This window comes from Phyllostomus discolor, chromosome 7 (genome assembly GCF_004126475.2).
Source record: "Phyllostomus discolor isolate MPI-MPIP mPhyDis1 chromosome 7, mPhyDis1.pri.v3, whole genome shotgun sequence".
Classification (NCBI taxonomy): Eukaryota; Metazoa; Chordata; class Mammalia; order Chiroptera; family Phyllostomidae; genus Phyllostomus; species Phyllostomus discolor.
The window spans coordinates 40908055-40931356 of NC_040909.2; the positions used below are offsets into that span (position 1 = coordinate 40908055).

General features: G+C 45.3%; 1 protein-coding gene across 1 annotated transcript in view; it reads left to right on the forward strand.

Annotated features, from left to right (window-relative positions):
* Positions 1-592: 592 nt before the first annotated feature.
* The window catches only part of ATP2B2 (ATPase plasma membrane Ca2+ transporting 2), a 450624-nt gene continuing 427914 nt past the window's right edge, over positions 593-23302 (forward strand). Inside the window, exon 1 of the mRNA XM_036030810.1 lies at positions 593-678. The gene's annotated coding sequence lies outside the window, so the exon portion shown is untranslated. The remainder of the gene's footprint in view (positions 679-23302) is intronic.

Here is a 23302-nt window from a genome sequence, read left to right on the forward strand (position 1 = left end):
GGTCTGGCTGTCAGCTGGGGTCTTGCCCATTGGGGCCTTAAATATTGGCCATTATCTGCGTTCCCTCCATTCTGCTCCATCCATCCAAATGGCAGCAATGTCCAGCATCTACTATGACCCTTGAAGCTGCTTGGATCATGTAGCTGGTGCTGTCACAGCTTCAGAGTCAAATCTTCATTGTTTCCTTCCCATGAGTTGAAGGACCTGGCTCAGGCAGGAGGACATTCAGTGCCCCAGGTAGAGACAGGACTGCTTAATATAAAGACCTGAAGTTTAGGAAGTAGACAGGTATGTGTTCAGATCTCAGAACTGCTGTGTACAAATTGCTCTGCCTGGTGTGAGTTCATCTTTGAGATTCAGCATCTTTATCCTTAAATGATAGGTGGTGGATATGGCTTGTACTTTCTCTTCTGTAGTACAGAGTTGGATAGTGGCTGCCCAGCCAGGGATGGCATTCTCAGCACTCCTCACACTTAGGTGACTAGTTCTCACTGGTGGAATATGAGTGGAAGGGATGTGTGTCTCTTCCAGGCCAGTGCAGTTAAGAAGCAGATGTATATTCATTATCTCTTTCAACTTCCTCCTAGATGTGGAAGACTCCAGAGTTCAAGTCTGGATGTCTGAATCACCATGTGGAGGAGAACTGTGTGCCAACCAGAAACAGCAGCATTGGAGCATGTGAGCAAAAAAAAATATTTGTAAAACTACTAAATTGTGGGGGGTTGTTTACAATAGCAGCTGGCAAGACCCTAACCAATATATAATCATATCATGACCTAAGAGATAATACAGATAACTGCTGTGTAAGGAGCACTGATTGTGTGCCAGGCACTGTTCTTGATATGCATAGTTTTACTGAATCCTCAAAGCAGCCACATTATCCACATTTTGCAGCTGGGGAGACCCTAACCCAAAGAGGTAAAATTATATGGCCAAAGTCACACAGCTAGACAATGCTAGATCTGAGTTCTTAACCATTAGGGGAAACTGCCTCTCATGCACACACAGCATCAACACGTTGCCTGCCACAGAGTGAGTGCTTCTTAAATGGGCATCATCTTTGTGAATTAGGCAGAAGAAAGTTTGGCCAGGGCCTGCTGACACCTATATGGAACCTTTGTCTAGAGGAGTCAAAGCCTTGCCATTCTGGGCAGATGAAATAGACAAGGGCGGCCCTTCTGGTGGGGGGCAAAGGGCTAGGCTTTCAGCTTCAGTGGAGCCTTCAACCAGGGTCACAACCGAATGCTGACATTTCACTGCTCCCCTGACATCCCCAAGTGGTTCCTCAACTGGACCCCTGGCTGGTGGGGAGCATGAAAATAAACCCACTGTCCTAGATTTCCTGGCACAAAAACATCCCCTGGGAGCCCAGGGACTGGACAACGCCTCTGCTCCCCTCAAAGAGGCCTCCCCAAGGCCCCCTAGAATGGCTACCTGTCCCTTGGCCTTAGCCCAGCTTCAAGCAGGGCTATTGCTGGCCAGGAGGGTAATAGATTTCTGTCACCTTTTTGAGAGCCTTTTGTGTGCCTTCAAATGCAGAGCCAAACGTTCCTCCTCAAAAGAAGGAGGAGAAGGGGGAGGACGAGGAGGGGAAAGAGGAAGGAGAAAGGAGGAAGGAGAGAGAAGAAGGAAGGAGAAGGAAAGAGAAGAAGGAAGAAGGAAGAAAGAAGAAAAGAAGCAGCTGTATCTCCACCTCCTGCATGAGACCTGTGGAGCTGGAAGACCTGAGGGAGAGCTGGCCCAAGGTTTTACATGTTAAATGTACACCCCTCTTCCTGGCCCCTCACTTCACAAACTCCCTTGTGGGACACCAGTGAAGCATCTAATGTGTAGTATATATTGAGGCAAGGGTGTCTGCCCTGCATTTCCTGGCTTGTGATTTATGAGGTGAGACTGGGCTTTCCTGCCTCCCTCCTTCCTACCCCTGCCTTGTCAGGAGATACAGCCTAGAATTCTCTCTGATGGGGGTCTAGGATCGAGCAACCTGCCATATGCCATTCCAGGAACCTACCATACCTCTGCCTGCCCATCAGAGGCTCCACAAAACCATGATACCACTTCATGCATAGGGACACTGAGACATAGTCAGGTAGATGTAGGTGCTAATTAAGGGAGCTTGGGGCCAGCAGAAATTGTCTTCACTGGAGTCTAGTGTTTTTCATACCTCTCTACTTGTGGAAATCTTCTGGGAAGTGTTTAAAAATAGTAATTTAGTCATGTTGGGACCCATGGCCACAGAGGGTCAACTTGAATAGGCATCAGACAGTTGCTCAAGGATCATGTTATAACATACAGAGGCCCAAGCTCCAACCTGGACCCCATCTGGAATTTTCAGGAATAGAGCTTGGGTGTTGCCTTCAGTGGTGTCTGAGAAACTCTCAAATATGAAAGCTGAAATGGGCTGTGAAATCTACAGTGTCTAGATTTTCCATTTCCTAGATCAAAACATTGAGGCTTGAAGGAAGTTGGGGTCTTGGCAAAAGTAACACATCAAGAGTGGTTGGGTCTTCCTCTGTGGACAGGAGTAGAAGGAATGTATGGATCCTGGGTGTCTGGACAAGGTAAGAGTAAGAGCTTCAACCAACTTAGGTGTGGATGGCCTTGAGCAGTTGGACCTCTGGGAGGTTGATGCTGGCACCTGATCCCAGGCATTCTGTCCCCTAGCCACAGCCACAACTTAGCCTGGGTGGACATGGTCCCAGTCTGCCTTTCCCCATAACCCACCCCAACAGCCTATGGGTCCCTGAGACACCTGGACTCCAGGCCTGCATGCAGACTGCCTTGACAGCAGCTGCATGTGTGTTTGTGTGGATTAAACAGAAAGAGAAAATAGAAGGGAAACAATTTATCATTAAAGAAAGATGGTGCTTGATTTAGAATTTCCTTTCCTTTCAAGTTTCACAACTTTTGGTCCAATGTGAACAGGCAGCTGTGACCTGACAGAGGAACAGTAGACTCAGAGTCAGATGTCTAAGAGCTTGCATCCCAGTTCTGGCAGGTGGCCACATGCCCCCTGAATGCTGCCCACCCTCTCCCAGTTTGGGCGTCCTTATCTGTAAAGTGTGGGTCATCATCTGTCCTGCACAGCTTATTGGGAGTCTGACATGAAATATATAGGTGAAAGTTCCTGGCACTGTTCAGGTGCTGGTAAATGATTGTTAAATATGAGCCTGAAGGGGGACACACAAACAATTCACAGAGTCCTCTCACTTGTCCATGCAGAGGTTCTGCACACCAAGCACATTCTTTTCTGAGAGCTGTATGTTAGCAGATGTCATTGTTCCTGCAGTGTTTCTAAGAACAGTGAGAATGTAGTCAAGTAAATATTTTTCAGGAAAGATATATCTTTTGATACTTTTTCTTCCCTCAGACATGTGAAAATGAAGGGAATTAACACAGAAATACCTTCTTGAAGATTTTTTCCCTTAATTTTTACTCAAGTATTACAGACATACAGAAAAGTGCACAAATCATAATTGGTGAGCTTCATGGGTGTTATGAGTTAATGGTATCCATGAAACTAGCACTCAAGTCAAGAAGCTTCTAGTACCAGCATTGCAGAAGCCCCTGTTGTGCCCTTTCTAGTCACTTCCTAGCCTCAGCTTACATATGCACTTTCCTGAGTCTTACCTGTCTGCTTTGGAACTTCATAGGAACAGAACCCTACAGTATGTAATGTTTGTGTCTGGCTTCTTTCCTTCAATGTTGCATTGGTGAGATCCATCCATGCTCTTCCAACATATGTAAATTTCAGGTACTCTGCATCCTTGAAAACTCTTGTCTGTCTTACATTTTAGTGATTCTGCTGGGTGTGTAGAGGGATTTCGCTGTGGTGTTAATTTGCCTTCCCCTGATCAGTAAAGGTTGAGCCTCCATACATATATTTATTGGCCATTTGGACATTCTCTTGTTAAAGTGCATCTTCAAGTCTTTTACCAAGGAGTCTAGTGGCTAGCTGTCATCTTACTGATTTGTAGGTGCTCTTTATGTATTCTGGATACTCTTTAGTTTTTTAGTACCTTTTAAAAGGCTTCCCACTTCTCACCCAGATATTTCACCCTGGGTACTTTGGTTACTCTGGCATCAATGAAAACCCGTTGAGTACAAGCATCCGATAGACTTATTCTTCCCCAGCTTTCAATAACAGCTTCATGCTGCCATGTTCCTCTTCAAAGTTCAGGGCAACTCCTCTGCACGTAGAGGAGCTGGAGAAGTCTGTGTGTGGCCTCCTCCCTCCGTACCTCTTTTTCACTTTTGGTACCTACAACCTAGGTTCCATTCCCACGGGCCTTGCTCTCATCTGGGAACAAACAAACAAACAAACAAACAAATACAACAAATCATTTTTGAGTGTCTGGTGACCAGGTTCCATTCCCTTTGTTTTTTGATGGCAGGTGGGAGGGGTGGAGTTTGACCTTAGAAAGTGGCTAGGGCCATCCCACCAACCTGTCACTGTGCCTGGGAGTCCACCAGTAAAGCTTTAATCCAAAAATGACAGCAGCTAGTTACAACATCAAGGAGTTATTTCTGTATTTTAACAACAGGTTTATGTTCCCCAGAACATACCAGCAAAATCTCAGCCACACTCATTGCTAAGCCCTGACCAGGCCTATGGTGCCAGGCTAATTCACATCTTAGCCTCACCCTTGCCTGGTTCCAGAAGGAATAGCTCCTAGCGATTCCTCTGGCTCACTTCCATTCCATAACACTACCCTTTGGATCCTCAAACCTGATGCCAGTCACACATTCTTATTCACAAGTCAACAGCTTCATGGATTCCACTTTGTTAAGCTCCATAATAGATCATTTTGGGAGGCCAGAGGAAGAAAACTTTAATAATAGAATTATAGGCACCATGAGAGGTGATTGAGGGAGATGTTTTTATAGGGGGTCAATCCAGCTAGCTTAAGTCAACCAGCAGAAGGGTATGCTCCATGCTGTTCTTGAACATCGTTCCAGAGGGTAGATATACACCATTACTCTGGGCTGCCTAATTTTCCCCAGAGCATGAAACTGAAAGGTCTTGTGGAAGTTATTGCCTTGACATTTTGACTGAGCCATTTCCCCTCCAGGTGGGTGACCCAGAGCCTATTTGTGTTGGGCAGAGACCAAAAATAGCATCTCCTGGTTTTAAAGCCATGTCCCCCAAAGCATCTGTTTCTGCACATCCAAGTTCTGAAAGGATATTTTTAAAAGGTTAGGCATCTCCTCTGGGAAAGGCATTTTGTTGTCTTGCTTGAGCAAAGAATGTGCTTAAAGTATCCAATTGACCCTGCCAGCCTGAGCAGAAGGAAGATTTCATCTAAGAGGGTCAATATGAGGGCAAAACTTGAAGCACTTTTAAACCAGTCATTTTTTTAATGAAATACATGCTCACAACCAAAAATTCAAATAATGCAGAAGATCTGAATACTCAGCCTAAATTTTCAGCACTTTGTGCAAGAGCAAGCATGTTATCAGCATGTTTCTATGAGTGTACCAGTCAGCATAAACTAAGTTATGCTGTGGCAACAAGTGACCCCAAGATCTCTGTGGCTTTTAACCACAAAGGTTTATTTCTAATTCGAAGTACATGTCCACTAGGGTTTGGCTGTGGTTCTTTTACATGTCCCTTTCACTCTAGGACCCAGGCTGGCCAAGCAGCCTACATCTGAGATTTTGCTGTTTCATAATAAAAGGAAAACAGAGAGCTCAATGACATCAGACAATGGCTCTTAAGGCTTCTGCCCACAAGCAACGTATGTCTTTGGCCAGAGCTAGTCACATGACCAAGCCAGAGATCAATATAGAGAGAAAGCAAATATTTTTTTAAAAGATTTTATTTATTTTTAGACAAAGGGGAAGGGAGGGAGAAAGAAAGGGAGAGAAACATCAGTATGTGGTTGCCTCTCACACACCCCACACCAGGGACCCGGCCTATAACCCAGGCATGCGCCCTGACTAGGAATCGGACCAGTGGCCCTTTGGTTCACAGGCCGGCACTCAATCCACTGAGCCACAGCAGCCAGGGCAGAAAGCAAATATTCTGATTAATTATACCACCTTCCATCATGGGCAAATGTCAGAATAATCTTCTGCTTCTATAGACCACTTATTCCTACTACCTATGGACTCCTGTACCCTGTACAATGCTCTGTCCCCAGCATATCCCAAAGCATGTTCTGCACAATGCCATTTTCCCTGATGTCACTAAGTGTTGGGAGATGAAAGGGTTCTGTTATTAAATAAGTTTGGGAAACATTAGGTTACATGGGGGTTTTACTGCAGGGGTTCTCAGAACCTTTAATAGAAAGTGTTTTGTTTGTTTTAAAGGAAATAGTGAAGGGGGCCCACTGCCTGGTGCTTCTGGGCCAGTGGTCATAACTTTGGCTGCACATTAGAATCAACTGGGGAAGAGTTTAAATATATCCTGATGCCCAAGCCATACCCTATATCAATGACTTAGGCATCTTTTGGATGTGGGTATTTCTTAAAGCTCTACTGGAAATTCTAATGGCAGCCAAGTTTGGGGACCATTTCTAGGGGAGATGATAAATCTGAGGATTTAGTCTTCCACAGGCTCAATCCAGCAGTCAGTACTCAAAAGGGACTAAGGTTGATTTGTAGCAGTTTCTTGCAGGAACTGAGCAGTAGCTGTAGCCAGAACATTCAGCACAGTCTATGAACCAGAGGAATGCAATGACCCCGAGGAACCTGATGACTCAAGGTTCTGATGTTGGTAGAGGCCTCCTACAGTGTAAGTGGTAGCACTGGCACCCTCATCTCCGTGGTCTTGGCTGTGCCAGAGGCCTGAGCCTCCACCCCTGAGGCTCATGCTGGAACATGACCAAATTTATCTCTGAACTCCACACCAAACAGGAACGTTTCTATGGCCTTTGCCCTTAAGAAAACATTAAGCTCTTTAACAAAGTCAGTAGTGTCTTTATATGGATCTCCATTTATATGGAGCCCCCACAGTGTTGGAACCCCCGCAACATTGTGCATGTTCTCAGACTTACCAGATCATAAAACTTTTCATAAACGGCATTTAGGCACTGGTGTTCCATGGATCTCTTCACCCCATAAAATCTTGTCCTATGCTATGTCAAAACTTTCAGATCCACTTAAAGGAGATACTCTTGTATCTCTTGAATCAAGTCCCTTCCTCTCCTGAAGGAGTGATAAAACGTGCACCCCCTAGGGGCTGATGTGGGTAATTACATGCCTCTCTGACTGGAAGGAGCTTTACACTGAGCCCTGCTGTTGCTGGGACCTTCCTGTTGAATAGAAGAGTATTAAGTGTTACTGACACCTTATCACCCAGCTAGGGTGTTCTTCCCATGCATGCAGAGATCCTGAAGGTCAATAAAAATGCAAAAGATTAACCTCTGAAGTATTTTGTGCTCAGTTTTCTCTCATCAGCAGTCTTTAGAAATGAGTTTGGAAAGAGTGAGGCAGGGGCTAGTATAGAAACTGCCAGAGACATATTCTGCATCTTCCCCAGTGAGATGATTGAGCATATAACTACTGCATCCCTCAGTAACTCATGGGACCAAAACACCACGGTCAGAGTTGCCCCCTTACACTTTGGACATCCTCCTATCAGCCATTGCATGCACAATATAGTAAGGAAATAATACACTCCATCTGTCTCCCTAGCCACCCTGAGGTTCCCCAAATCAGGCCTGGTGCTCACTCACTTCTGCATCCTCATGATCCAGCACAGTGCCTGGTACATGGTAGGTGCTCATAAACATTGTACAACAGAGTACAAAAACATCTCTTGTCTTAAAGGACCCATAATAATCTCAAGGGTGAAGTTGCCCATGTCTGTTTTACAGGGTTAAATTCAGATAAACCCCACGGAAGCACGAAGAGCATTTAGATTCTTTTGATGTCCATGCTGGGGACTATAAGCTCAGGTTTAGAGATTAACCGCTTTACTGAGGAAATGGAAAATTAAGACCTGTGTTTTGGGTTATGGAATGTAATTGATTCCCTTTATGACTCTCAGTGGAAGAGAGAAACATTTCCATCATCTCAATTTATAAAAAGCAATCTTAAGGCCAAAAAGAGATAAGTGGAGTAATTTCAGAAACCCTCAATTTAGGCAGTTTCTTAAATCCCACAAGTCTGAAATTGCTACACATGAACTTTTCTGCAAGCATTGCATTTCCCAGGGCCAGCTGATCCTCAGAGAACTAATTCAGCAGGTTAAGGGCACTGTAGACTGTGGGGGCCGGGACAGGAGCAAGAAGAGAAGGTTGAGAGCTGAGTGTGGTAGCGACTTTGAATGGCAGGCTAAGAGTCAATGCTTTATATCCTAGGCTAAGATTTTTGTATATATGAGAATTATGTTGGACATTGAAAACACATCTGCTTGTACTTTTCTCCCATTCCCCATGAGATTCTTCTTTAGCAGGTGTGTCATAAGAAGCTACTCAGAAAGTCAATTTGAGCAGGTAAACAGCATCATAGTGTAGGAAGCGCAGCAACCTGGGTTGCCAAGCACATCAGCAAACTGTCATCTGTGTCCTGCTCTATCTTCTCACCTTGATGCCTTTAGTGCACACCTGCCTGCCTTCCATCTGCCAGCAGCCCTGCATCCCTTTCTTCAGGGCTCTCTCTGGCCCCAGAGCCATTCTGCCCTTACTGACAGCAGGCAAGCAATGCCAGGGGAATTAACACCCCCTGGAGTGACCTTGAACTAGTGCTGATGGGAAGGATGTATAAACTCCCCATTCCCTCATCCATAGAGCAAGAGAGCTTGGAGATGCATGTTCTATGTGCTGTCTCCCAGAGGTCCCCAGCAATGATCAGCTCCAGCTGCCCATGGGGGCCACTGTTGATAACACATCCTCTGTGGGCACCCTCCCCTTCTCTGTCTTACTTCCTGTCCCCTAGCTGTTTCCAGAGTTCACCTCTCAACCACCTGCCCTCAGGCCCTTGTCTCAGGCTCTGCTTCTGGGAGATCCCAAACCACAGCTGTCAGTGAGAGCTGTATGACCTTGGACAAGTAGCTTAGACCTTGGGAGTCCCAGATTCCTCATTTGTGAAATAAGGATAATGTTACCTAAGCCATAGAACAGGAGTCATAAACAGGAGGTGAGGGACTAGATATCCCATGCAAGCAGGTTTTATCTGGTCTCCAGGTGGTTTCAAAATAATTTACTATGGATGGAATCCATGGATTGCATTCCAAAGAAAACATATAATGTACATATAAGACATAGAGAATCATATAATAAACACCTGTATCACATGTTCTCCCAGCTTATGAAATAGATCAGTCCCAACACTGCTGAGCCCCAAGGTGACTCTGGCCAGCCTGTCCCCTCTACCCTCAAGAGATCCACAGTATGCTGAATTTTATGTTTATCATCCTCATACTTTATCCACAGTTTTACTTTACATGTAAATGATATATTATTTAGTTTTACATTTTTATAAACTGAGAAATTTCCAATCAAAATGCATATTTCCAGCTCCCTTTAGAAATAATGAGAAGATCCATACAAGCTGGACCCACATTTTCACATGTGAGCAACAGCCAGTGCTTAGTCTTTGGGGACCTAGTAGTTGGGGCCAGAATCCCCATGCGCCCACAGCGCCCACCACCCACTGCTGTCCTATCCTTGGCTGCATCTTCTCTTCATGTTATGTGCCTCTGGTTCCCTGAAGACATCTGAGCTGGGAGATTCTCATCGAAAGAACCTTTCCAGTGAGCTAACCCATGGGAGCTCTTTGCAAAGAGCCTGGCATAGAATTGGTGCTAAATTAAATGACTCCTATCATTGCCAGTATCAGTGAAATCCTAGGAGGCAGCCAGCTTCAGTACTTTTTGTCTTGAGGCTGATGAAGTGACATGATGAGGGGAAGGCCACCCATGTGGACAAAGTTGGGATCAGGACTCCACCCAGCTGGCTTAGGCCAGAGCATCTGCAAATCTACTGGGTCCCAGTTGTAGGGGGCAGATAGTCCACACTGACCTCCTTCAGGCCTCATGTGGGCATCAGCTGAGTTCTGCTAAGGCCACCCCCAGCCTAGGCCCACCTGCCTCTTACACAGCCCCCTCTTTCAATCCAGAGGCTGGGGAAGGTGAGGAGACCTTTGACCAAACAATTCCCATCTCATCTCCCAGATGAGAGAGAGAGAGATGCACCAGAGTTCCACATCCCAGAACAGATCCGCCATCTCGCCAGGCACGGAGGTGGACATTAGGCCCTGTGAATCTTTGCCAATGGATGGAGCTTTGTTTTCCTTGCTGAGTCCCCAGACCAGGGGCCGGCTAGAGAGAGGGCTCTTTCCTGAGGGGCTGGACTTTCCCACAGGAACAAAGTAGGGCTTGTTAGCTGAGCATGAATCTTGGCGTGGGGTGGCCTGGGCCAGGCTCAGTGCTGCCAGGCGGCAGCTCAGCGATATCAGGCAAATTCCGCCTTCCGCACAGCTGGGGCTGACAGCAGGAAGCCCCAGGGAGGCTCTGAACAAAGGCAGAAAAATGGGCCACGTTTATTCATTCACTGACCAGCCTGGGCCTGGCTGGCCCATGGGGCCTTGTCTCCATGGTGATGGGCAGCCTTTGGGGCTCTGGGTTGGCTCCTCCGTGACCACTGCCTCTCAGCTCCTGTACGCCCCGACACATAGCCACATAGCACCCTGTGGCTGCCTTGGTACAGCTTTGCTCCATGGTGTCTGGGGGAGCATAGCTTAAGCCAATGAAGAATCAAGGGCTTGTAAGCAGCCAGGAGGGAGCCTGTGTTGAGTTCTGAAAGCCAGACACATAGCCAGTCTTGGGTGAGTGGAATGAAGGTGATAGGTGCAAGTCCATACTCTAGCTAAATACCTACTGTGTGCTGGGCCAGGGGAGTGCACATCAACCCAATTCAGCTTGTCCTTCCCAGTCTCATTCTAAGACAGCATGCAAAAATAGAGGTCTGTTCGAGCCCACTGAGCAAGTCACTCCTGTCTGGGGGAAAGAGTATCAGGTAGGGAGGCTTCCCAGAAGAACTGGCACTGACATCGGGTCTTGAGGGATGCAAAGGAGTTTGCCAAGTGGGGAAGGAAAGGGTATTCCAGGCAGAATAAACAGCTTGAGCAAAGGTTCTGAGGCCTTAAAATATGTGGTATGATAAAGAGTAATTGAAAGTTTCTCTTCAATTACAAGAGTGAAAGGGGCTGTACCTGGAAATGAGGCAGTAATGGGAGTGCAATGACCATGTGATATGACTAGAGAAGCAGGGCCTTCTGCTCTCCAGTCATGGCCCAGAATAGGCCTCTAGAACTTACTTTAAGCTGTGAATTCTGGGGGGACACAAATTAATGTATATCCAGTGCTTTGCAGCTTACAGAGCCTTTTCATATATATGTGATACCTTATTTAGTACCATAGCCACCTTTCAGGAGGAAACCTACAGATGAGAAGACTGAGGCCCAGAAAGGTACTGGGAGTCTCTGTGCCAGGAAGTGGCCTGGCTGGACTGGGATGCAGGAGCCTGAGTCTGACATTTATACTCTGCCCATTCTTCTTCACCTCCCTCTCCAGGAGGTCGGGAAGGCACATATCCCAGGAAAGGTGTTTAGAACCCAGTAATGTTGGTGCCACCTAAACCTCAGGTGCTCTGAGATTTTGAGAAAGGGCTGGGACCCCGACTGATGAGCAAGTGATCATGGTCACCCTCTGGTTGGTGCTCTGAATTTCTATAATGATTGCAAATGGTCCTTTTCAGCATCATTCCCAACTGGTACCAGCAAGAGCTAGAAAGCCCTGGGCAGGGATAGGTCTAAATCCTAGAACAACTTGGAATCTAGAATACAGGAGACATGTCAGAGCCTGGGAACAGGGACAAGGGAGGCCATCAGTGATTATGACCAGAAAATACTTCTTGTCTTTTGACAGGCCCATTTCCTGTCTTTGGTCCTGGGTCTTCCAGATTGAGCCAGTGGTGTGAGTGCGGGGGTTAAATTGAGACCCAGTGGCTAACAGGAGAGGAAGTGCCATGAGACACTGGTTCATGGCCAGGTTGTCATGGCATGACATCATTTAATCTTCATATCACCCCTGAGGTAGAATTGTGTTCTCCATTTTACAGGTCAAGGCACTGAGTCTCAGAGAGGCAGTGGTTCACCTGAGTCACGTGGCTGTGCAGCAGATCTGAGCACCAGAGCCTGTGCTCTTTACCTGGAAAAAAAATGAGAAGAAAAAAAGCAGGAAAGGAAAAAAGGAAGGAGGGAGGGAGGGAGGAAGAGAAAGAAAGAAAAGGGTATGAGAGATGAGCACAAAAAGCCTCCTGCATATTGGCCTCTTTTTAGAGTGGTTTGGCTCTGGACTAAAGAAGAAATGAAAATAAAGATATCTTACAATTATTTAGGACAAAAATGGCAAGTATATAACATAGGAGAGGGTGCCCTCCAATCTTGGACTCATGGCAGATGTAGTTTGATCTCAGCACTTTTCTGGCTTGGCTTGGCCTCAGCTTCAGAATCCTTCTTACCACAGTGACTAGGCAGAGCTGACACACAAGAGATCATACATCTGTTACCCCTGGTCACTCATTCTGTGCTCTCTGAAGAGTTTGCTCATATAGGGCAGATGTAACTATCTTCACTTTACAGGCAAGGAGACTGAGGCCCAGAGTGGCCCCCTCTGCAGCACACAGCAACTTTATAACAGAGTTAAGGATGAGAACTGAGGGATCTTGACTCTTACTCTGTTCAGGACCTGTTTAGAAGTCCAGTGCAATCAAGGTGGCATTTGAGTATATTTCTCTTTGATCCCTTTTTCTCCCCCCCTGGAAACCCACCCAGTTCAATTTTCCACTGCTGTGGCCAGGAAATGAGTCCTCTGGTGTCATGGAGATATGAGGTATCACTAAATCTGGCCATCCCCTGAAGTGCCCAGCCTCACAGGCTTCCTGAGACATGCCTGAATGCTGCTGCTGCAAATTTGCTCTGACAGCGATGACAAGGAGAGGCAAGAGATGTTTGTACAGGTCTTCTGGGCCAGAAGTAGCTGCTGGGGGAGGCTCTCCAGGCTAGCAGGCCAGGGCACCTTGAGAATAATGAGGGCAGCCTAAGGGGTGGGTTCATGGTCCCCCAGCTGACTGCTGATTCTGGATGCGGGCATGGATATCCCAGGCTCCCTGACCTTGCACATTGGTTTGGCTGCTGAAATGAATGAAGCCTCATTCATAGAGCCAAGTCCCTGCTATGTATTTTACTCTCTTGTTTTACTTTGACCTTCCTCCACATCTTCACACTCAGTGGGTACCAACTTTCTACCACCTATCTGCCTGGATCCCTGCTCATGGCCTACTCCCAGGTGACTGTTTTTCTGCTCATCTGCTGGGACATCTTCTTGCTATCTGCCTTACAACTATTCCACCTTCCCCTATTCCATCTGGAGGCTTGCTGCCTTCCCCATCAATTGCTGATAGGTACTTCCCAGACATGCCTGTCCTGCTCTGGCTTGTTGGCACAGTGAGGCTTTCAACTCCCTTCTCTCTTGGGTACTATTAGTCTTTCAGACACAAATTCACCTAACCCTTTCTTGATCTAGCTCTCTCCCAGAAATTGCCACCCTTGCTGTAACAAATACCTGTATTGGCTGCCAGGCAAAGTGACAAGTACTTGTATACTCACCTGTCTCAGACACTGGAGGGTGTCTTTTTTTTATAAGCAGGCTCCATTGAGCAAGTCTGCTTGTAATTTCATGGACTTGGCTTACCTTGTCCTTCTTCCACCTCAGCAATCAGGCTAATGACACAAGCTGTTATTTACTGAGCACCTGCTCTATGCCAGGCACTGTGCTAGGGGCTTTGCCTGCGTGGGATTATGGAATCTTTGTGATGTTCTTGCAAGTGAGGTAGCATGCTGCCCAGTTTTGAGGATGAGGAAACTGAGCTTCAAGGATGGAGGTCACTTTGCCCCAGACCACCCAGCCTGTAAGTGGCAGAGCTGCGTCTAGAAGTCAGGATTGTCTTGCTCCAGAGACCACACCCACCCTGGCCCACTGCCTTTCCAGCCCAGGAGGGAGCTTAAGGACATTGACCATCTAGAATGCTTGGAATGTTGTTGGAATACAGAAAGAATAATTCAGGTCCTATCCCCAAAGAATCAATACTATATTTGGGTAAACAAAACAACTCATATTGCCAGCCAATATTTATTGAAATTTAATATCAAGAAAAATGGCAGCAATTTGACTTCACCTGCCAATGCCAATCACTGGTGATGTCCACTTGAGTACTGTGTGGGATGGGCATCTAAGGTGGCCATGGACCCAGTGGGAAAAGTTCAACAATCAACCATTAATATCTATTTGGGGTATAGGAGTGGGTGGTAGAGGTATATGTGACACAAAGTTCATTTCTGTTTCTACACAGTAGTATACATGGGAATTTTTATTAAGTTCCTAACTGTGTAAAGCAGACCATTAATAGAAGAAGGATAAAGAAATTAGTATGATTATGAAAGGCTGCCTGAAGGTGGTAAGATGTGAGCTGTTTAGGGTCACTGCACCCCATGAGGTCTGAGGTGTCACCTGGGCCATGTTGAGTATATTCAGGTGTATAAAAAGTTTGATTGTTTCCTATGCCTTGGTTCCCCTTCTTTAAAATAGTTAATTCTGTAAAACATAATATTTGGAAGGTCCTTTCTGTCTGCAATATTCCTAAATAATCCTATCTCGTAAGTGTGGAAGGTTTTACAGTTACCAGCCTCCTGACTTTCCGTGCGTGAGCTCTTCCTTAGCTCCTTGCAGGGGAATGCTAGGGCCAGAGCTGGGCGTTGTACGGGTGTGTGCTGTCCCCATGTGGCCAAGGTGAGTATTGCATTAATGTTGGAAGGGCCTCTACCCTTGAACTGCTTGAGCTGCACTGCATGGTATTCAAGGAGACTCAGATGCTGAAAAACCAACTCAGGGTCCAGAGGGGCTGCATCTCTGAGCCAAGGACCGCTTGTTTACATGCTCAATAAGCTAATAGTTCTCCCAGTGAGCAGTGTGGATCTCCCATGACCTCACTGCCATCCTCAAATTAGGAAGAAGTAACTAACGTGTACCAGGCTCACATCTGCTAACATTCTTACCTGGTCTATATTATTTGATCATCACACTGGCCCTGCCAGGTAGTTGGCATGATGCCTTGGAGAGGTCAAAGCTACACAGCAAATTGAGGACAGGAAAACTCCCTAGAAGAATTCCAGAGTATGGCAAAGAGGATACCAGCCTTCCTCCAGTGGGCTTTAGGACTGTAGCTCTGGAAGGTTGGCAAGGAGTCAGGGAAGTTTAAAAAAGCCCCAGTACTCATAGACATACCTTAATCCATTCAGCTGTCACTGAGGCACCACTGGTGGCTGTTCACCCAACCCCTTCCACATCCTGCCAGCCCCTGCTCTGTGACCCAGGGGAAAGTTACTTGACCTCTCTGAGCCCTGCCTCAGTATTTCAAATGAGGATAATGTCCTTGTTTTTAGGATTTTCATATAAGTAATTGACTGAATATAAATAAAGCACAGTGTCAGGCAGAGAGCACATGCTCAGAAATTACTCCCTCAAGACTGCAGCGTCCATAAATGCAGGGATTATATCTGCTGTGCTGACTCCTATAACCCCAGCACATCTGGATGGGTCAGTTCTCAAAGAAGAGCAAAGTCAGAGGGAGCAGTGGGGCCTTTGCAACTGGATACCTGAGTCCAAGTCCTGGCACTGACTTTTGGTCTGGGTGGCCTTGACAAGATATGTAATCTAAGGCTCAGTATTCTCATAGGTATTCTCAGTATTCTCAGTATTCTGTAGGATGGGGATAACCATCTGCTCTATAGGATGGTGTAGATGAATAAGGGGATATGGATAAAGCACCTGATATGTAGCTAGTTTCCAAATAAATGCTAGCTAGCAGTCAGATGACTTTAAAATGGGGATTCATTATTAGCTGTTGGTGCTATGAGGAGTAACCGTCACCTGCAGCTCTAATCTGACCTCATCTGAATTCATGTGTTGGGTAGAAGAAGGACAGTGATGGAATGCCCTCCTAGTCCCCAGAAACCACCTCCAGCACAAGGTCACTGAACCCTCAGTAATGATGGGTTTCCAGTGAAGGGGGACGGGCTATAGACTGGCACTCTCCCCACCCTGGGCAGCTCTGCCTGACCTGGGATAGGGGAATCAGGGCTGGCAACACAGTCAGAGGTGGCCTTAAAGATAGGAAGATAAGCCCTGGCTGGTGTAGCTTAGTGGATTGAGCGAGGGCTGCGAACCAAAGTGTCGCAGGTTCAGTTCCTACCTAGTAAGGGCACATGCCTGCGTTGCAGGCCACAGCCCCCAGCAACCACACATTGATGTTTCTCTCTCTCTCTCTCTCTTTCTCCCTCCATTCCCTCTCTAAAAATAAATAAATAAATAATCTTTAAAAAAAAAGATAGTAAGATAAAGTGGCACAAGTGTGGTGAGCTCTCAGACAGGAGCCTCAGACTTCAACATGCATAGGACTCACCTACGGATCTTGCTGCAATGTAGATTCTGACCAGTGGGTCTGGGGCAGAGGCAAGGGGGCTGAGATTCTGCATTTCTAACAAGCTTTTAGGTCACCCCAATGCTGTTGGTTCAAGGCTATACTTTGAGTATTGAGTTTTAAGGAAAAGCAGGCTAACTCATTTTATAGGTATGCTGTAAGGGTGCATTGCAGCAGACCTGGAATTGGCCTGAGCTGTTTTGCTGAAGTAAGAGCTGTATCTGCATGGCATTAACCACTGGTGAAAGCACAAAGGCACAAAGGGTACTGACTTGTGACCACAGGTCCCCCCAGGAGTTCAGGGTGCTTTCAAATATCAACCTGTCATCACTTGTTGACATAATGAAATCAGTGATCTGCCTCTGGTCTCAGTGAGCCCGTCAGAGAGCTCTGCTGTGGGACTGATTGCACAGAGTATGACTGTGTGACCAGCATGTTTTGAGAAGCCCTGTTCTAGACTCCAGCTTGAGCTCCCTGGCTCTAATATCTCATGTGTATGCTTTAGTTGTTCCTAAACTGAAAGAAAAAGCACGTCTGATGTAGTCATGCCATGTCAGTGTGACAGCTGTAGTTCTCACTGACCCCTTGGGGTCAATCCCATGCAATGAGGCAACCTTTAGCTGTGATGAATATCCTCACTTTAATGCCATTACTTTCTTCTTTTTTTCAGTGTTGTGATTGACAAGTGAAAATTGTGTATATTTAAAGTGTAAACATAATGTTTTTGTATACAAAAATTGTGTGAAATGTGAAATGATTACCACAATCAAGCTAATTAACATATCCATCACTTCAAATAGTTACAATGCGTGTGTGTGTGTGTGTGTGTGTGTGAGTGATGAGAACATTTGAGGTCTACTGTCTTAGCAAATTTCAAGTATGCAGTATGTTTAACTACAGTCATCATACTGTACATTAGGTTATGCTGTTACTGCTTTGCATCTTTTTCTTACAATTAATCTTAGATGGGTAAGCATTGCCATTTAGGGTCCTGGGAGTTTTTGTTGATGTTGTTGTTTTTGTCTTGCAATGGAGCCCAGTCTAACTACCACCACTAGTATAATAGGCATGTCCATACTGCCTCCTGAGGTGGGGCCACAGTGCTCGGCTCAGTGGACAGATGGTTAAAGCTCTACTCTGTTCTCCCAGGACAGCTGTGATTTTTGACACTGACTATACATTGGTATCCCCTGGGGAGCTTTAAAATTACTGGGCCTGGCCCCATCCATGGAGATTGTGATATAATGATGGTTGGGGTGTGACCTTGACATTGGGTTTTTTAAAAGCTCTGCAAGTGGTTCTAATATGTAGCCTATATGGCATGAATCACTCACATAGACCATGCAGCGATAATATTATTAGAAGTGCTGAGTGTGGGATGAGAATGAACTAGGCCACCACTGATGGTGAGGGTTGTGAGAGAAAGGGGCCTTCACAAAGTCTTGTCCCAGGGGTGCAGTTGGTGTTAAATTTCCTACATGTGACAGTTAATTTTATCTGTCAACTTGATTGGATTAAGGGGTGTCCAGAGGAGACATTTTTTCCAGGTGCATCTATGAGGGTGTTTCTGGAAGAGATTAGCATTTGAATCAGTAGACTTAAAGTTAAATTTCAATTCCTAATGTGAATGGGCAGCGTCCAATCTGTTGAGGTCCTGAAGGGAACAGCTTGAGCTAGGACATCTCGTTTAATCTCATTTTCTCCTGCACTTGGACTGGGATTTATATCATCAGCTCCTCTGGTTCTCAGGCCTTTGGACTCGGACTAAATTATACCACCAGCTCTCCTGGATCTCCAGCTTATAGTGGGCAGATGGCATATCATAGGACTTCTCAGCCTCCGTATTTGAGCCAGTTTCTCATAATATATTCACATTTATCCATTCCCTCTCTCTCTCTCTCTCTCTCTCTCTCTCTCTCTCTCTCTCTCGATATCTACCCATCAATCCAGGTTTTGTTTTGTTTTTCTTGAATCCTGACTAACACCACCCAAGGTAGAGAGACCAATATGGAAGTCTTACATTTTTTAGGCTCTAGTAGCTTTCCAAATGGGGAGGCAAGGAGAGAAGATAATGCTGAAACCAAAAGGAAGGCTGCCATATGCAAGAATTTCTGACCTCATCGCACCTGGATGAAGGACCACTTGGGGACTGGTGACCATTTTTTTAATACCTCTCATAACATGCACCAGGGGTAAAACCCCATACAGACACATGAGAGTGTCCTGAGTAATGATGGTTTATTCTGAGATTTGGGTCTCTCTTCCAGGGTCTGCAGTAGGTCAAATTCTCTGCCCCTGTCCACAGCTCTGGGCTACAGAGGTTGTGTATTTATTATTGACTTTGAATGGGGCCTTTTTTCTCTCTAAGCTGTATTGTGATTCTTGCTTCAGGGGGTTGGCATCAGGATCTTGCTACCTTATATTGCTCTGTTGCCAGGGCCTCACAACTGTACCTGCATTCACAGCCAATTAGCTGCACAGTGACAAGCCCTATAAGGAACTGGCTTTAGCCAGACTAGAACCAAAGACAATTTCCCCATCGTCTTGGGGTGACTTTGGGTAGTTCATTTCATTTTTATGGGGCTAGGTTTTTTCACCTACACTATAGGCAGGGCAGGTACCAATGGTCTCTAGAATCAAATACACACAGACTCAAGTCAGCAACAAGGGTGATCAGGTAATGATACAGTCAGATCTGAGGCTGGAAATTGCAGAAGGTGATCAGGGACATCTTCGTTCAACTCCAAGGCTCCATGTGTCAGTCTCTGCATTCCTGGTTAGCACAGGGCCTCAGCCAGGAATGGAAGACACCCATCTTTTAATACTCAGAAAGGGACTGGGAGGAGACTTCTTTTGCCTGGCCAGTTTGCTGGGCATGCTCAGCTCCTCTCAGCCTCTGGCAGGCTTGGTGCTCTCCAGGGTCCTGACCTGGGCCTGGGCCTGACTTTGGTTCTCTGTCCTGGATGCTGGCTCCTCAGCCACAGGTTCCTGATGACAGGACCCAGGGCTGAAGGGCAGCTTTGCCACATCACCCTGGAGCACATCTAGAAATTTATTTTTCATTGGCTATACAACCCGTTTTTAAAAATTGCTTTACCTTTCTCTGCCAATGTTTAAAATGACACATTGAACAAATGGTTTCAACAGAGGTCTGGAACTTTTGGGGTTTTTATTGTTTGATTGCATTTGTCCATCAAGTCACATATTTTCCTCTCTTATCTCTCTTTTCTCCTTCTCTCCTTTATTTATTTTTTCCCTTTCTCCTCTCTCTTTTTCTCTCTATTTTACCTCTCTTCTCAGACTGAGTTTCTTCTTTTTCCAGGGGGGCAAGGAAGCACATTCTAATCATCTTCTTCAAAAAATGATTGTCATTGACTTCACTTTATTTACAGTTTGAATTTAAACTTGAATAATCCTGAAGTTCTTCAGACTAGAAACCCTTTAATTTTCCATAAGCTGCCATGTTGCTAGAGCATTTTCTTTCCATTTGGGGATGACTTAACCCTACTTTCTACCCCAAATGCAAATCAAAGTGGAGGAACTCAGTTGCAACATCCATTCATTCAACAAATATGTACCAACCCCTTGCTATGAGCCTGGCATTGCTCTAAGTACAGGAAGTGCAACCTTGAAAAAGACAGAGAAACATCCCTGTCCTCGGGGAGCTAACACACTCATGGGGGAGGTGGTATGACTACACTGGTAGAACAAAGCCTTCCCATTGCTGAAAAAGTCTGAGAAATCATGTAGAGAAAGCATACATCCTTTGTCAGAACGAAACATCCAAAGTGATCTCGAAGGGTCCTGGTCTTGGATGTAGTTTCAGATTCCCCCACTTTTTTTTCCTGGTGGGTGGGAGAGACACCAGGGTTGTGGGCCTCCTCATTAAAGGAAAGTGGGTGAACTGACAGGTCCATGGGAGAAAAAGAAAGGGGAAGAAGTTTCTTTCTCCAAAGTCCTTTACTTGATCCAGGTGTCAGCAAATTGGAGACAAGAAGGAGCCAAGATTTTGGGTACAGAAGGAGAAGGTTTAAGGCCACTGGGTCTTGCAAGAGGTGAGCTCTGAGCCAAATCACAGCTTTGCCTGAAGGCGGACCAGCTCTTTCCCTTAAATTCACATCCTTTAAAAGCCCTAGACTGCCTAAGATGTCTGAAGTTTCCAGATATTCCTACTGCTGGCATTCATGGCCCACTCCAGAGTTCACTCCCATCAAAGCATGTGTTGTGAAATACAGCAAGGGTTGTAGAATGCTACAAGCCTTGGGTGTGTGTGTGTGTGTGTGTGTGTGTGTGTGTGTTAGGGGCTTAGCCAGTGGGGATTAAATCCATATACTTCAGGAATTCCAATTCTGGAAATTTATTCTATGAAAAATTCAAAAATAGGGAAAATGCTTTATAGGGAAAAAGTATATTTCTGGCAGTGAAGAATGGAGCTGTAAAAGACCAGAAATAATATAAATGTCCTATAGTGAGATTAAGTGAGTCGTAGTGTATTAATTGGTGGGGTAGGTATTAGATGTATCACTAAGTCATAAACATAAGGCCCCAGGAGATTATAAATGTCAAAAATCCTCCAGGTGAACTGCTTGTCTTAGAGGTGAGGAAACTGTGCTGCAGAGAGCAGGAGCAATTTTGCTGAGATTGTGTGCAAGGCTGGGACTGGGCAAGGACCAATGTCAGAGCTGTGTTGTGGTTTGGCTTCCTCTCCACCATTCCAAAACCCAAAGGGAGGCTGATACTTGGTTCAAGAAATGAGTGTGAGTTTTGGTGGAACACAGGCAGAACATTAAGTGCCATGAATTTGGGAACATTAAATGCCTTTGAGAGACACTGTGAGAATGTCAGTGTGTCTCCAAGGCCTCCCAGGGCTAATGACTCCACTAGAAGCATTGGTTGGTAGCTCCTGGATTATTTTTTTTATCCCAGATTTACTGAGGCAAAATTAACACATAAAATTGTATACAGTATGTTTAAAATATACAACACTTTGATTTGATACCCATTGTGAAATGATTACAAGTTAATTGACTCGTCTATCACCTCACATAGCCAGACAAGAACCAGTCACTGTACACCTCACCTTTATGTGTATGAGGACACATAGGATCTATTCTCTCAGCAAATTTCAGGTATACAATGCAGAATTAATAACTATATTCACCATCCTCCTGGGTCTCTAATGTCCCTCTGACATGTGCTGCTCTCTCTTTTCACAAAAAGTAAAGGAGATGGGGAAGTCCTGGCCCAGAGGACAGTCTGTCTAGAATTTAATCACCTTATTTTTGCTTTTATTTTACTTATATCATTACATTCTAATTAGGGGGAGTCATACTGATTTCTCATTTATGATAGTATTATAAGATTTCTTTTTAAATAACTTTATTTAAATAAAAAGATGAATTGTTTTAAAGAAAGATATTGAAGAAAGGCACTAAAAATATTGAAGGATATAAGGATGTGGCAGAAGTTGGGGAGTGGAGTAAGAATGAAGGAAGTGACCTTCCTCCCTGGGAGTGACCTTGCATCTCAAACATTTGTCAGCCTGTGCAGGAAATGGTTAGATGAGGAAGAACTCAGAATCATATGTGCACATTGATGGCAATTATGTAAAAAAGAATTATGCATCTGGTTTGTAGCAAAAGGAAAAACAAAGATGATAAACTAAATAGGCAAGGAAAGACTTTTGTTTCATTTGTTTTAAAAATAGAGCTTGGACATATTTGTAGGCTGAGGGAAAAGATTTGGTAGAGAGGTGGATATTTATTCATTCATGCATGCATATATTCCATAGTATATATTAAGCACCTACTTTGTACTAGGAGGAACTCTGCTAGTTGCTGGACACACAGCAGTGAACATAAACAGAAAAAGCCTTTGCTTTCAGAGTTTTGCATCATAATGGGGGAAGACAGTAACAAATAATAAACAAATATAGTATGTGTTCAGTGGTAGACAGTGTCATATAAGAAATAAGGGAGGGAAATGGAGATAAAAAGTAATGGGGAAGGGTGGGATGGTGATCTTTAATGGGTGGTCAGAGAAAGCCTTGCCAATGAGGGATATTTGAGTAAGTCCCAGGTGAAGTGAGACTGTGAGCCAGGGGACATCTGGAAGAAGAATGCTTTAGGTGGAAGAAAGAGCAAGTGCAAGGGCCCTGAGGTAGGTGTGTGTTTGAGAAACAGCAAGTGTGGTTGGGATGGAGTGAGAGGGGTACAGCAGGAAGAGAAGAGTCAGAGGTCATTTCAGTTAGGCAGGAGAATGGAAGGACTTCAGCTTTTACTCTGACTGAAATGGGATCCACTGGGGTGAAGCAGAGAAATGTCAATCTTTGACTGATATTTCTTGTGAAGGACCTTGAATATTGAGTTGAGAAAGGACTGAAGGGGGGCAAGAGATATGGGTGAAGGGGCTATTGCAGTAGTTCAAACCAGAGCTCTCAGAGGCTCAGATCAGGGTGGTAGTTGTTAAATATAAATGTCAAATAAACAATAACATGAATGGTAATTAATAAGATGATTAATTGTAAGGCAAGGGGCTGCAGAAGGCAGGTGGGAATGAGACCAAGAGGAGTGAGGTGAGGGAAGTGATGAATTGGCCTGGAATAATTCTTGGAATTAGGGAGTCTGTGTGCAGGTGAATCATTTGTTCCCCTGAGCACAGTCTGACAGAGCTCAGGCTCTGGGGGAACATAGGTTAGAGAGATAAGTTATCAAGCCCCCAGCCAGGCAGAGCTGTACTCTAGGCTTGGGTAGAATCAAAGTTTTCAGTATAAATTCACTCATGCAACATACCTCTCTCTTCCCTACACCCAAACT